Here is an 18,307-nt window from a genome sequence, read left to right as displayed (position 1 = left end):
CTGAATGCGCTCCTGTCCTTCTATCCGCTGGGGATTAAACCCAGAATTTGTAACTTTGCTGCATTTTCCCCTGGATTGCCTGGGGTCAGGGGATAATCTATTTGCTTGGGTTGCGTGGCAGCCCACCCACAAGGTCCACATCTCCCCACTAGTACTCCCCCAGAGGGTTCTATGTTACAGCATTTCCTTAAAGGGGTGATCCTTAAGTAAAGCAGCCTTTCTTTAGAGTACTTTAACCCCTTCATTATGTCAGCTACAAAAGGCAGAGTAGCCTGGCAGCTACCAGCGCCCAGGCGCGGACGGGCTCAGACGGCCTTGCCACAGGCGCACCTTCGGCATGCCAGCAGCGTGCCCACTGTGTGCGTCCGCTGCATGTCTGAGCAGAGCCTGCTTTTTATGCCTCCAAGGATAGTCACTGGTGTGCTAGCCTCTAAGATGGCCGCTGAAATCCAATTTCCACTTCCCTCCTCGGCAGCCTCTCTCCACTCAAACGGCTGCCTTACGGAAACCGCAATGGACCAGAGAGTTGCCCTGCAACTTCCCAGATTCCGAAATTAGGTGAGAATTTATGTGTCAGAAAACAATCAGTATTTTAAAATAATGTCACACAGTACACAGTACAGTTTAAAAACCAAAGTGCGCAATACACTCCTGCCCCAATTAAAAGACTCGAGTTGCTATAAGTACGGAGTTCTGAGCCTGCAGCCGCAGCATATGTCCTACGAGCTGCGTGTCCGAGCGAAGCCTGCATTTTATGCCCCCACGGATAGCAACTAGAGTGCTAACCTCTAAGATGGCCGCCGAAATCTGGTTTCCCCTTCCCTCCTCAGCAGCCTCTCTCCACTCAAACAGCTGCCTGAAGTAAACTGCAGTGGACCCGAGAGTTGCCCTACGTCTTCCCCACTTCCGAAATTAGGTGAGAGTTAATGTGTCAGAAAACAATCAGTATTTTAAAATAATGTCACACAGTACCCAGTACAGTTTAAAAACCAAAGCGCGCAATATGCTCCTGTCCCAATTAAAAGACTCAAGTTGCTATAAGTAAGTAGTTCTTAGCCTTCAGCCACAGCATATGTTATACCAGCTGCGCGTCTGAGCAGAGCCTGCTTTTTATGCCCCCAAGGATAGCCACTAGAGTGCTAACCTCTAAGATGGCTGCCGAAATCCGGTTTCCTCTTCCCTCCTCGGCAGCCTCTCTCCACTCAAACGGCTGCCTGAAGCAAACCGCGGTGGACCGGAGAGTTGCCCTGCGTCTTCCCAGATTCCGAAATGAGGTGAGAGTTAATGTGTCAGAAAACAATCAGTATTTTAAAATAATGTCACACAGTACACAGTACAGTTTAAAAACCAAAGTGCGCAATATGCTCCTGCCCCAATTAAAAGACTCGAGTTGCTATAAGTATATAGTTCTTAGCCTACAGCCCCAGCATTTTTCCTACCAGCTGCGCGTCCGAGCAGAGCCTGCTTTTTATGCCCCCAAGGATAGCCACTAGAGTTCTAACCTCTAAGATGGCCGCCGAAATCCGTTTTCCCCTTCCCTCCTCGGCAGCCTCTCTCCACTCAAACGGCTGCCTGAAGCAAACCGCGGTGGTCCGGAGAGTTGCTATAGGTACCTACAGGCACATGCATCATTGTTAGCTTTTGCGATTTCTTAATTCTGATTTTTAAGAAATCGCAATTAAGAAATCGCAAAAGCCTATGCATGAAGAAATCACTGAAAATGTTGCGATTTCTAAACATTCCTTAATTGCGACTCACAAATTGCGAGTCGCAATTAAGGAATACCTCCCTATTCATTCCTACGGACCTAAAGGCCCATAGGAATGAAGGGGAAGACATTCTCAATTTGCGATTAGCAATTAGCGAATCGCAAATTGAGAATGCGATTTCAAAGGTGCAGGAGTGTCCAAAGGACACCCTGTTGCACCCTTGAAATCAATCTGTGCACATATGTTGTGCACACACCAGCATTTGTCTCCTAACCTCTGCCCTAGCCTACAAGAAATGACCCTTTAGGCCCTAAAGGGCGAGCTCAAAAGAACCTTCTGCACCATTCGTGTACAGACAAGTGTATCCTGAAGGTGCATTTGAATCATACCAGATGGAAGTTCAGCCCAACACAGTTATTGCCCTTTCAAAAGTGTAAACAGAGATCCCCCGGGTCCCACAAACCAGGCACTGTGTGAGCTGTGGGACAACTGAGACATGCAATAAGGAGACACACTCTTCATGATAATCCCTAGCAGGAACCTACTGGGACCTTTAAACTTAACATTGACCCTAAATTTAGCACTACTTCTAACCCTTACTTTGAATCCAGCCCATGTCCTAATCCCTATTACCTCATTTTGCCTAATGTAATAATAACGGTTAACATACATGATTATTTTATTATTTATGCTTTTATTATTAGTTCCTAAAATAATTGTTTATATTTGTTTCTTCATCCTCATTCCGGAATCTTCATTTTCTCCATTGAGCACATTTTCCTCTTTGAAGACATTTTTTTTCATTTTCATGTGATGCCATTCTACATTCGCAAGAAGTGAAATGGAAAAGCACTTCGGAAAACGCTTGCCTATGCCACCTTTTAATCGTGACGGGCACAGCTTTCACACCTCCAGGAGGCTGATTTCTTGCATCTTCTCAACGGTAAGGACTGTGCTGCGCCTACACTTGAAAACGGTAGTCTCTTTTGAGGAAAACGCAGTTTTTGGGTCTCGCCTAAGCCATTGCGTTGGCAATACTTTGGCGAGATATTAAGTAAGAGCTTTGAAAACTGCTCCCAAAGGCTTTTCCAGGCGTATTGCCTACAGTGCATGTGTGCGGGCGCGTGCACATCTCACACCATTTGGCAGCCTGTGAGTCTCTCTCCGCACTCATGCTGGTTTACACTTCAAAGGAATCCGCTCCCCCGCCCTCCTCCCCGCAATGTCAGAGCTTGTTGTTTACCGACAACACCCCAGCTGCTTTTGAACTGAGGCAATGCTGAGTTGCCCAGTTACAGAGTCAGCAGCTATACCTTAGGCATACATTCGTTGTGTTAACCCACTAGCCCCTGACCTGCTTGCCGCCATGTTTTTTAACCCACCACATCCTTTTCCGTGCTCTGTTTTACTCAGCCCCCTGCTTCAGGCATGTCCTGCGCCCTCACTCGTGTACCTGAAGGCACTGGAGTGATTTACATGAGCACCATGTACATTATACTGACTGCGCACTCACACACTGCGCACTTACACACTCTGCCCTCACACTACTTTAGGCCACACACACTGCACACTCACACACTGCGCACTCACACACTGCGCAGTCACACTACTTTATGCCAGACATACTGAGCCCACACACTACTTTTGGCCATACACACTGTGCCCTCACACTACCTTAGGCCACACACACTGCGCCCTCACACTACTTTAGGCCACACACACTGCGTCCTCACACTACTTTAGGCCACACACACTGCCCCCTCACACTACTTTAGGCCCCACACACTGCGCCCTCACACTACTTTAGTCCACACACACTGCGCCCTCACACTACTTTAGGCCTCACACACTGCTCCCTCACACACATTGCACCCTCACACACTTCACCCTCACACACTCTCCACCCTCACACACTCTGAACCCTCACACACTCTGCACCCTCACACACTCTGCACCCTCACACACAAAATTACACTTCACTCAATGCAAAATACTCTCAACGACGAAGAGACACGCAAGGTCATGAACTCCATCCACTTAGGATCTCCGTCAGACCCCTGCCCATACTACGTTTTCAAAAAAGCCGACGCAACGATCGCACCCCAATTGCGGAAGGTGATCAACATCTCCTTCGACACAGCAACAGTCCCGAAAAGCTGGAAGCACGCAGAAATCAACGCCCTCCTCAAGAAACCCAAGGCTGACCCCAAAGTCCTCAAAGAACTTCCGGCCCATCTCCCTGCTCCCCGTCTCGGCGAAGGTCATCGAGAAAATTGCTAACATGCAGCTGACCCGCCACCTCGAGGACAACAACATTCTAGACCCATCCCAGTCCGGATTCAGACGCAACCACAGCACCGAGACCACCCTCATCGCCGCCACAGACGACATCAGGCTTCAGCTAGACAACGTCAAAACTTCAGCCCTCATCGTCCTGGACCTGTCAGCCACTTTTGACATGGTCATTCATCTCCGGCAGGACCCAGGGAGTCCGCCTCCCTCCCTTCCAATCCGAAGCCACCAACATGACCTGAACATCATCTCCTACTCCGACGACACCCAGCTCATCCTCTCCCTCACCAAGGACCCACACACCGCCAAAACCAACCTCCACAAGGGAATGAAGGCCGTCGCCGAGTGGATGAGGAGCATCCCCCTCAGCGCCTTGAGACCCTCACGGGTAAGTAGCACGCTTTACAAGTTCATTGATTGATTGATTGATTGATACACTCCAAATACCACTCAGTGCCACATAATTACACGCCACATAATTACAGTGGACTCAATGCAACATACACTCCTAACAATACCACTCAGTGCTACACGCTACACAATTACACTCTACAGAATACAACATAAACTCCACACAATACCACTCAGTGCCACATAATTATATGCTACATAATTACACTGCGGTCAACGAAACATACACTCCAAATACCACTCAGTGCCACATAATTACACGCCACATTATAACAGTTCACTCAATGCAACATACACTCCAAATACCACTCACTGCCACATAATTACACGCCACATAATTACAGTGCACTCAATGCAACATACACTTCAAATACCACTCAGTGCCACATAATTACATGCCACATATTTACACGTCACTCAATGCAACATTCACTCCAATTACCACTCAGAGCCGCATATTTACACACCACATAATTATACTGCACTCAATGCAACATACACTCCAAATACCACTCATTGCCACATAAATACACGCCACATAATTACACAGCTCTTAATGCAACATACACTCCAAATACCACTCAGTGCCACATAATTACATGCCACATAATTACAGTGCACTCAATGCAACACACACTCCAAATACCACTCAGTGCCACATAATTACACGCCACATAACTACAGTGCACTCAATGCAACATACACTCCAAATGCCACTCAGTGCCACAAAATTACATGCCACATATTTACACTTCACTCAATGCAACATATACTCCAAATACCACTCAGTGCCACATAATTACATGCCACATAATTACACTCTACTGAATACAACATACACTCCTCATAATACCACTCAGTGCCACGTAATTACACGCCACATAATTACAGTGCACTCAATGCCACATACACTCCAAATACACCTCAGTGCCACATAATTACATGCCATATATTTACACTGCACTCAATGCAACATTCACTCCAATTACAACTCAGAGCCAAACAATTACACACCAAATAATCACACTGCACTCAATGCAACACACACTCCAATACCACTCAGTGCCACATAATTACACGCCACATAATTACACTCTACTGAATACAACATAAACTCCTCATAATGCCACTCAGTGCCACATAATTACACGCAACTTAATTACACTCTACTCAATGCAACATACACTCCAAATACCACTCAGTGCCACATAGTTATATGCCACATAATTACACTGCACTCAAAGCAACATACACGCCTAATACCACTCAGTGCCACATAATTACACACCACACAATTACACTCTACTGACTACAACATACACTCCACACAATACCACTCAGTGCCACATACTTATATGCTACATAATTACACTGCACTAAATGCAACATACACTCCAAATACCACTCAGTGCCACATATTACAGGCTACATAATTACACTGCACTAAATGCAACATACACTCCAAATACCACTCAGTGCCACATAATTACATGCCGAATAATTACACTGCACACAATGCAACACACACTCCACACAATACCACTCAGTGCCACATAATTATATGCTACATATCTACACTGCACTCAATTCATCATGCACTTCAAACAATAACACTCAGTGCCACATGATTACACCCCAAACAATTACACTCTACTGAATACAACATACACTCCTCATAATACCACTCAGTGGCACATAATTACAAACAAATTAATTAGACCCTACTCAATACAACATACACTCCAAATACCACTCAGTGCCACATAGTTACACACCACATAATTACACAGCACTCAATGCAACATACACTCCAAATACCGCTCGGTGCCACAAAATTACAAGCCATATAATTACACTGCACTCAATGCAACATAGATTCCAAATACCACTCAGTGCCATATGCTACATAACTACACGGCGCTCAACGCAACAGACACTCCAAATACCACTAAGTGCCACATAAATACATGCCACATAATTACACTCTACTGAATGCAACACACACTCCAAAAAATACCACTCAGTGCCACATATTTATGTTGCATATAACTCTGTGGCACTGAGTGGTATTTCGAGTGTATGTTGCATTAAGAGCTGTGTAATTATGTTGCACTGAGTGGGATTTGGAGTGTATGTTGCATTGAGTGCAATGTAATTATGTGGTGTGTAATTGTGTGGCACTCAGTGGTATTTGGAGTGTATGTTGCATTGAGTGCAGTGTAATTATGTGGTGTGTAATTATGTGGCACTGAGTGGTATTCGGGGTGTCTTTCGCGTTGAGTGCAGTGTAATTATGTGGCGTGTAATTATGTAGCACTGAGTGGTATTTGGAGTGAATGTTGCATCGAGTGCAGTGTAATTATGTGGTGTGTAATTATGTGACACTGAGTGGTTTTCGGAGTATATGTTGCGTTGAGCACAGTGTAATTATGTAGCATATATTTATGTGGCACTAAGTGGTATTTTGTGGAGTGTATCTGGTATTCAGTAGAGTGTAATTGTGTGGCGTTTAATTATGTGGCACTGAGTTGTATTGTTTGGAGTGTATGTTGCTTTGAGTGCAGTGTAATTATGTAGCATATAATTATGTGGCACTGAGTGGTATTGTGTGGAATGTGTGTTGCATTCAGTAGAGTGTAATTATGTGGTGTGTAATTATGTGGCACTGTGTGGTATTTGGAGTGTATGTTGCATTGAACGGAGGGTAATTATGTGGCATGCAACTATGTGGCAGTGAGTGGTATTTGGAGTGTACGTTGCATTGAGTGCAGTGTAATTATGTGGCTTGTAACTATGTGGCACTGAGTGGTATTTGGCGTGTATGTTGCATTTAGTGCAGTGTAATTATGTGGCGTGTAATTATGTGGCACTGAGTGGTATTTGGAGTGTATGTTGCATTGAGTGCAGTGTAGTTATGTGGCGTGTAATTATGTGGCACTGAGTGGTATTTTCAGTGTATGTTGCATTGAGTGCAGTGTAATTATGTGGCGTGTTATTATGTGGCACTGAGTGGTATTTGGAGTGTATGTTGCTTTGAGTGCAGTGTAATTATGTGGCGTGTAATTACGTGGCACTGAGTGGTATTGTTTGGAGTGTATGTTGCATTAAGTGCAGTGTAAGTATGTAGCATATAATTACACTGCACTCAATGCAACATACACTCCAAATACCACTCAGTGCCACATAATTACACACCACATAATTACACTATACTGAATGCAACACACTCTCCACAGAATACCACTCAGTGCCACATAATTATATGCTACATAATTACACTGCGCTCAATGCAACATACACTCTAAATACCACTCAGTGCCACATATTTACAAACCACATAATTACACTCTACTGAATACAACATACACTCCAGACAATACCACACAGTGCCACATAATTATATGATACATAATTACACTGTGCTGAACACAACATACACTCCAAATACCACTCAGTGCCACATTACACGCCACATAATTACACTGCACTCAATGCAACATACAGTCCAAATACCACTCAGTGCCACATAATTACATGCCACATATTTACACTGCACTCAATGCAACATTCACTCCAATTACCACTCATTGCCACATAGTTACATGCCATACAATTACACTCTAATGAATACAACATACACTCCACACAAATACCACTCAGTGCCACATAATTACATGCCACATAATTACAGTGCACTCAATGCAACACACACTCCAAATACCACTCAGTGCCACATAATTACACACCACATAAATACAGTGCACTCAATGCAACATACACTCCAAATACCACTCAGTGCAATAAAATTACATGCCACATATTTATACTGCACTCAATGCAACATACACTCCAAATATCACTCAGTGCCACATAATTACACTCTACTGAATACAACATGCACTCTTCATAATACCACTCAGTGCCACATAATTACACGCCACATTATTACAGTTCACACAATGCAACATACACTCCAAATACCAATCAGTGCCACATAATTACACACCACATAATTACAGTGCTCTCAATGCAACATACACTCCAAATAACACTCAGTGCCACATAATTACATGCTACAAATTTACACTGCACTCAATGCAACATTCACTCCAATTACCACTCAGAGCCACACAATTACACACCACATAATTACACAGCTCTTAATGCAACATACACTCCAAATACCACTCAGTGCCACATAATTACACGCCACATAATTACAGTGCACTCAATGGAACACACACTCCAAATACCACTCAGTGCCACATAATTACACGCCACATAATTACAGTGCACTCAATGCAACATACACTCCAAATACCACTCAGTGCCACAAAATTACATGCCACATATTTACACTGCACTCAATGCAACATACACTCCAAATACCACTCAGTGCCACATAATTACATGCCACATAATTACACTCTACTCAATGCAACATACACTCCAAATACCACTTAGTGCCACATAGTTACACTCCACACAATCACACTCTAATGAATACAACATACACTCCACACAATACAACTCAGTACCACATACTTATATGCTACATAATTGTACTGCGCTAAACGCAACATATACTCAAAATACCATTCACTGCCACATAATTACATGCTACATAATTACACTGCTCAACACAACATAAAATCCAAATACCATTCAGTACCACATAGTTATACGCCACATAATTACACTGCACTCAATGCAACATAAACTCCAAATACCACTCAGTGCCACATAATTACACGCCACATATTTACACCGCACTCAATGCAACATACACTCCAAATACCACTAAGTGCCACATAATTACATGCCAAATAATTACAATGCACTCAATGCAGCACACACTCAACACAATACCACTCAGTGACACATAATTATATGCTACATAATTACACTGCACTCAATGCAACATACACTCCAAACAATACCACTCAGTGCCACATAATTACACGCCACATAATTACACTGCACTCAATGCAACATACACACCAAATACCAATCAGTGCTGAATATTTACACACCACATAATTACACTGCACTCAATGGAACATACACTCCAAATACCACTCAGTGCCACATAATTACACGCCACATAATTACACTCCACTCAATGTAACATACACTCCAAATACCACTCTGTGCCACATAATTACATGCCAAACAATTACACTCTAATGAAAACATCATACACTCCACACAATACCACTCAGTGCCACATACACATATGCTAAATAATTACACTGCTCTAAACGCAACATACACTCCAAATACCACTCACTGCCACATAATTACACGCCACATAAGTACACTGCACTCAATACAACATACACTGTAAATTCCACTCAGTACGCATTACACGCCACATTATTACACTGCACTCAATGTAACATAAACTCCAAATACCACTCAGTGCCACATAATTACACGCCACATCATTACACTGCACTCAATGCAACATACACTACAAATACCATTCAGTGCAACGTAGTTACACACCACATAATTACACTGCACTCAATGCAACACACACTCCAAGTACCACTCAGTGCCACATAGTTACACGCCCCATAATTACACTGCACTCAATGCAACATACACTCCAAATACTACGCAGTGCCACATAATTACAAGCCACATAAATACACTCGGCTGAATGCAACATACACTCCAAACAGTCCCACTCAGTGCCACATAATTACACCCTACACAATTACACTCTACTAAATACAACATACACTCCTCATATTACCACTCATTGCCACATAATTACACACAAATAAATTACACTCTACTCAATACAACATACGCTCCAAATACCACTCAGTGCCACATAGTTATACGCCTTACAATTACACTGCACTCAATACAACATACACTCCAAATACCACTCAGTGACACACAATTACATGCCACATAATTACACTCTACTGAATGCAACACACACTCCACACAATACCACTCAGTGCCACATAATTATATGCTACATATTTACACTGCACTAAATGCAACATACACTCCAAACAGTACCACTCAGCACCACATAATTACACTGCACTCAATGCAACATACACTCCAAATACCACTCAGTGCCACATAATTACATGCCACATAATTACACTCTACTGAATACAACATACACTCCTCATAATACCACTGAGTGCCACATAATTACACACCACATAATTACACTGCACTCAATGCAACATACACTACAAATACCATTCAGTGCCACATAGTTTCACACCACATAATTACACTGCACTTAATGCAACACACACGCCAAATACCACTCAGTGCCACATAGTTACACGCCCCATAATTACACTGCACTCAATGCAACATACACTCCAAATACCATGATGTGCCACATAATAACAAGGCACATAAATACACTCGGCTGAATGCAACATACACTCCAAACAGTTCCACTCAGTGCCACATAATTACACCCTACACAATTACACTCTACTAAATACAACATACACTCCTCATAATACCACTCATTGCCACATAATTACACACAAATAAATTACACTCTACTCAATACAACATACGCTCCAAATACCACTCAGTGCCACATAGTTATACGCCTTATAATTACACTGCACTCAATACAACATACAATCCAAATACCACTCAGTGACACATAATTACATGCCACATAATTACACTCTACTGAATGCAACACACACTCCACACAATACCACTCAGTGCCACATAATTATATGCTACATATTTACACTGCACTAAATGCAACATACACTCCAAACAGTACCACTCAGCACCACATAATTACACTGCTCTCAATGACACATACACTCCAAATACCACTCAGTGCCACATAGTTATACGCCTTATAATTACACTGCACTCAATACAACATACAATCCAAATACCACTCAGTGACACATCTTTACATGCCACATAATTACACTCTACTGAATGCAACACACACTCCACACAATACCACTCAGTGCCACATAATTATATGCTACATATTTACACTGCACTAAATGCAACATACACTCCAAACAGTACCACTCAGCACCACATAAGTACACTGCACTCAATACAACATACACTGTAAATTCCACTCAGTACGCATTACACGCCACATTATTACACTGCACTCTATGCAACATACACTCCAAATACCACTCAGTACCCCATATTTACACACCACATAATTACACTGCACTCAATGCAACATACACTCCAAATACCACTCAGTGCCACATAATTACACGCCACATAATTACTCTGCACTCAATGCAACATACACTCCAAATACCACTCAGTGCACATAATTACATGCCACATAGTTACACTCTAATGATTGCCACACACACCCCACACAATACCACTCAGTGCCACATACTTATATGCCACATAATTACACTGCACGCAATCAACATACACTCCAAACAATACCACTCAGTGCCACACACACCACAAAATTACACTCTAATGAATACAACATACACTCCACACAATACCACTCAGTCCCACATACTTATATGCTACATAATTACACTGCGCTAAACACAACATACACTCCAAATACCACTCAGTGCGACATTACACGCCACATAATTACACTGCACTCAATGTAACATACACTCCGAATACCACTCAGTGCCATATAGTTACACGCCACATAATTACAGTGCACTCAATGCAACATATACTCCAAATAGCACTCAGTGCCACAAAGTTACACGCCATATAATTACACTGCACTCAATGCAACATACACTCCAAATACCACTCAGTGCCACATTATTACAAGCCACATAAATACACTCTGCTGAATGCAACACACACTCCACACAACACCACTCAGTGCCACATAATTATATGCTACATAATTATACTGTACTCAATGGAACATACACTCAAAACAATACCACTCAGTGCCACATAATTACACGCCACACAATTACACTCTACTGTATACAACATACACTCCACACAATACCACTCAGTGCCACTTACTCATATGCTACATAATTACACTGCACTAAATGCAACATACACTCCAAATACCACTCAGTGCCACATAATTATATACCACATAATAACACTGCACTCAATGCAACATATACTCCAAATACCACTCAGTACCACATAATTACACGCAACATCATTACACTGCACTCAATGCAACATACACTACAAATACCATTCAGTGCAACATAGTTACACACCACATAATTACACTGCACTCAATGCAACACACACTCCAAGTACCACTCAGTGCCACATAGTTACACGCCCCATAATTACACTGCACTCAATGCAACATACACTCCAAATACTACGCAGTGCCACATAATTACAAGCCACATAAATACACTCGGCTGAATGCAACATACACTCCAAACAGTCCCACTCAGTGCCACATAATTACACCCTACACAATTACACTCTACTAAATACAACATACACTCCTCATATTACCACTCATTGCCACATAATTACACACAAATAAATTACACTCTACTCAATACAACATACGCTCCAAATACCACTCAGTGCCACATAGTTATACGCCTTATAATTACACTGCACTCAATACAACATACACTCCAAATACCACTCAGTGACACACAATTACATGCCACATAATTACACTCTACTGAATGCAACACACACTCCACACAATACCACTCAGTGCCACATAATTATATGCTACATATTTACACTGCACTAAATGCAACATACACTCCAAACAGTACCACTCAGCACCACATAATTACACTGCACTCAATGCAACATACACTCCAAATACCACTCAGTGCCACATAATTACATGCCACATAATTACACTCTACTGAATACAACATACACTCCTCATAATACCACTGAGTGCCACATAATTACACACCACATAATTACACTGCACTCAATGCAACATACACTCCAAATACAACTCAGTGCCATATATTTACACACCACATAATTACAGTGCACACAATGCAACATACACTCCAAATACCACTCAGTGGCACATAATTACTCGCGACATAATTACACTGCACTAAGTGCAACATACACTGCAAATACCATTCAGTGCCACATAATTACACGCCACATAATTACACTGCACTAAATGCAACCTCAACTCCAAATACCACTCAGTGCCACATAGTTACAAGCCACATAATTACACTGCACTCGATGCAACATACACTCCAAATGCCACTCAATGCCACATAATTACACACCACATAATAACAGTCTACTGAATGCAACACACATTCCACACAATACCACTCGGTGCCACATAATTATATGCTACATAATTATACTGCACTCAATGCAACATACACTCCAAACAATACCACTCAGTGCCACATAATTACATGCCACACAATTACACTCTACTGAATACAACATACATTCCACACAATACCACTCAGTGCCACATAGTTATACGCTACATAATTACACTGCGCTCAACACAACATATACTCCAAATACCACTCAGTGCCACATAATTACACGCCACATAATTACAGTGCACTCAATGCAACATACACTCCAAATACCACTCAGTGTCACATAATTACACGCCACATAATTACACTGCACTCAATGCAACATTCACTCCAAATACCACTCAGTGCTACATAATTACACGCCACATGATTACACTGCACTCAATGCAATAGACACTCCAAATACCACTCAGTGCCACATAATTACACTCTACTGAATACAACATACACTCCAGACAATACCACTCAGTGCCACATAATTATATGCTACATAATTCAACTGTGCTCAACACAACATACACTCCAAATACCACTCAGTGCCACATAATTGCACACCACATAATTACCCTGCACTCAATCCAACATACACTCCAAATACCACTCAGTGCCACATAGTTACACGCCTCATAATTACACTACACTTAAACCAACATACACGCCAAATACCACTCAGTGCCACACAGTTACACGCTAAATAATTACACTGCACTCAATGCAACATACACTCCAAATACCACGCAGTGCCACATAATTACAACTGTCCATCAACTGTGTTTTTTGCAAATTTCACCCGAGTGGGCTGGGTATGCTCAGACGTGAGTCCCAGGCTCTCCACACCACTGGAGTCAAGCTATCCAGGCTGAATGAAGGCTGATAGGCAGAAACCGGTCCTTGGATGCTTGATTCTGGTCTGGGAAAGACATGGCTTGGTAGTTCGGACCGGACTGTTCCCATGAGGCACAGGGTCAGAGCTGATTTGCATATAGCCAGTGTCTAACCCAGGGTGGTGTGGAGTGCAAAAAAACGATGTATTTAGGCCCAGATCCTTGTACTGGGGTGAATGTATGACATTGTTCTACATTCTGTCCATCAACTGTGTTTTTTGCAAATTTCACCCCGAGTGGGCTGGGTATGCTCAGACGTGAGTCCCAGGCTCTCCACACCACTGGAGTCAAGCTATCCAGGCTGAATGAAGGCTGATAGCCAGAAACCGGTCCTTGGATGCTTGATTCTGGTCTGGGAAAGACATGGCTTGGTAGATCGGACTGGACTGTTCCCATGAGGCACAGGGTCAGAGCTGATTTGCATATAGCCAGTGTCTAACCCAGGGTGGTGTGGAGTGCAAGAAAACGATGGATTTAGGCCCAGATCCTTGTACTGGGGTGAACGTATGACATTGTTCTACATTCTGTCCATCAACTGTGTTTTTTGCAAATTTCACCCCGAGTGGGCTGGGTATGCTCAGAGGTGAGTCCCAGGCTCTCCACACCACTGGAGTCAAGCTATCCAGGCTGAATGAAGGCTGATAGCCAGAAACCGATGCTTGATAGTTATACGCCTTATAATTACACTGCACTCAATACAACATACACTCCAAATACCACTCAGTGACACATAATTACATGCCACATAATTACACTCTACTGAATGCAACACACACTCCACACAATACCACTCAGTGCCACATAATTATATGCTACATAATTACACTGCACTAAATGCAACATACACTCCAAACAGTACCACTCAGCGCCACATAATTACACGCCACATAATTACACTGCACTCAATGCAACATACACTCCCAATACCACTCAGTGTCACATAAATACACACCACATAATTACACTGCACTCAATGCAACATACACTCCAAATACCACTCAGTGCAACATAATTACATGCCACATAATTACACTGCACTGAATTGAACATACACTCCAAATACCACTCAGTGCCACATAGTTCCACGCCACACAATTACACTCCAATGAATACAACATACACTCCACACAATACCACTCAGTACCACATACTTATATGCTGCATTATAATACTGCGCTAAACGCAACATATACTCCAAATATCACTCACTGACACATAATTACACGCTACATAATTACACTGTGCTCAACACAACATACACTCCAAATACCACTCAGTGCCACATAACTAGAATCCACATTATTACACTGGACTCAATGCAACATACACTCCCAATACCACTCATTGTCACATAAACACACCCCACATAATTACACTTCACTCAATGCAACATACACTCCAAATACCACTTAGTGCCACATAATTACATGCCACATAATTACACTGCACTGAATTTAACATACACTCCAAATACCACTCAGTGCCCCATAGTTACACTCCACACAATTACACTCTAATGAATACAACATACACTCCACACAATACCACTCAGTACCACATACTTATATGCTACATAATTGCACTGCGCTAAACGCAACATATACTCCAAATACCACTCACTGCCACATAATTACACGCTACATAATTACACTTTGCTCAAGACCACATAAACTCCAAATACCACTCAGCGCCATATAATTACAAGCCACATAATTACACTGCACTCAAAGCAACATACATGTCAAATACAGCTCAGTGCCATGCTAAATAATTACACTGCACTCTATGCAACATACACTCCAAATACCACTCAGTGCCCCATATTTACACACCACATAATTACACTGCACTCAATGCAACATACACTCCAAATACCACTCAGTGCCACATAATTACACGCCACATAATTACTCTGCACTCAATGCAACATACACTCCAAATACCACTCAGTGCACATAATTACATGCCACATAGTTACACTCTAATGATTGCCACACACACCCCACACAATACCACTCAGTGCCACATACTTATATGCCACATAATTACACTGCACGCAATCAACATACACTCCAAACAATACCACTCAGTGCCACACACACCACAAAATTACACTCTAATGAATACAACATACACTCCACACAATACCACTCAGTGCCACATACTTATATGCTACATAATTACACTGCGCTAAACACAACATACACTCCAAATACCACTCAGTGCCACATTACACGCCACATAATTACACTGCACTCAATGTAACATACACTCCGAATACCACTCAGTGCCATATAGTTACACGCCACATAATTACAGTGCACTCAATGCAACATATACTCCAAATAGCACTCAGTGCCACAAAGTTACACGCCACATAATTACACTGCACTCAATGCAACATACACTCCAAATACCACTCAGTGCCACATTATTACAAGCCACATAAATACACTCTGCTGAATGCAACACACACTCCACACAACACCACTCAGTGCCACATAATTATATGCTACATAATTATACTGTACTCAATGGAACATACACTCAAAACAATACCACTCAGTGCCACATAATTACACGCCACACAATTACACTCTACTGAATACAACATACACTCCACACAATACCACTCAGTGCCACTTACTCATATGCTACATAATTACACTGCACTAAATGCAACATACACTCCAAATACCACTCAGTGCCACATAATTATATACCACATAATAACACTGCACTCAATGCAACATATACTCCAAATACCACTCAGTACCATTTTACACGCCACATAATTACACTGCACTAAATGTAACATACACTCCAAATACCACTCAGTGCCACATCATTACACCCCACATATTTACACGGCACTCAAAGCCATGTACACTCCAAATACCACTCAGTGCCACATAATAACAGACCACATAATTACACTGCACTCAATGCAACATACACTCCAAATACCACTCAGTGCCACATAATTACACGCCACATAATTACACTGCACTGAATTGAACATACACTCCAAATTCCACTCAGTGCCACATAGTTATACGCCACATAATTACACTGCACTCAATGCAACATACACTCCAAATACCACTCAGTACCACATAATTACACGCTACATAATTACACTGCACTCAATGCAACATACACTCCAAATAACACTCAGTGACACATAATTACATGCCACATAATTACACTCTACTAAATGCAACACACACTCCACACATTACCACTCAGTGTCACATAATTATATACTACATAAATACACTGCACTCAATGCAACATACACTCCAAACTGTACCACTCAGTGCCACATAATTACATGCCACATAATTATACTGCACTCAATGCAACATACACTCCAAATACCACTCAGTGCCACATAGATATACACCACATAATTACACTGCACTCAATGCAACAAACACTCCAAATACCAATCAGTGCCACATAATTACACGCCACATAATTACACTGTACTCAATGCAACATACACTCCAAATACCACTCAGTGCCACATAATTACATGCCACATAATTACACTCTACTGAATGCAACACACACTCCACACAATACCACTCAGTGCCATATAATTATATGCTCCATAATTACACTGCACTCAATGCAACATACACTCCAAACAATACCACTCAGTGCTACATAATTACACCCCACACAATGACACTCTACTGATTACAACATACAC

This window comes from Lissotriton helveticus, chromosome 3_1 (assembly GCF_964261635.1).
Source record: "Lissotriton helveticus chromosome 3_1, aLisHel1.1, whole genome shotgun sequence".
Taxonomy (NCBI): Eukaryota; Metazoa; Chordata; class Amphibia; order Caudata; family Salamandridae; genus Lissotriton; species Lissotriton helveticus.
Note: the sequence above shows the minus strand (reverse complement) of the source record.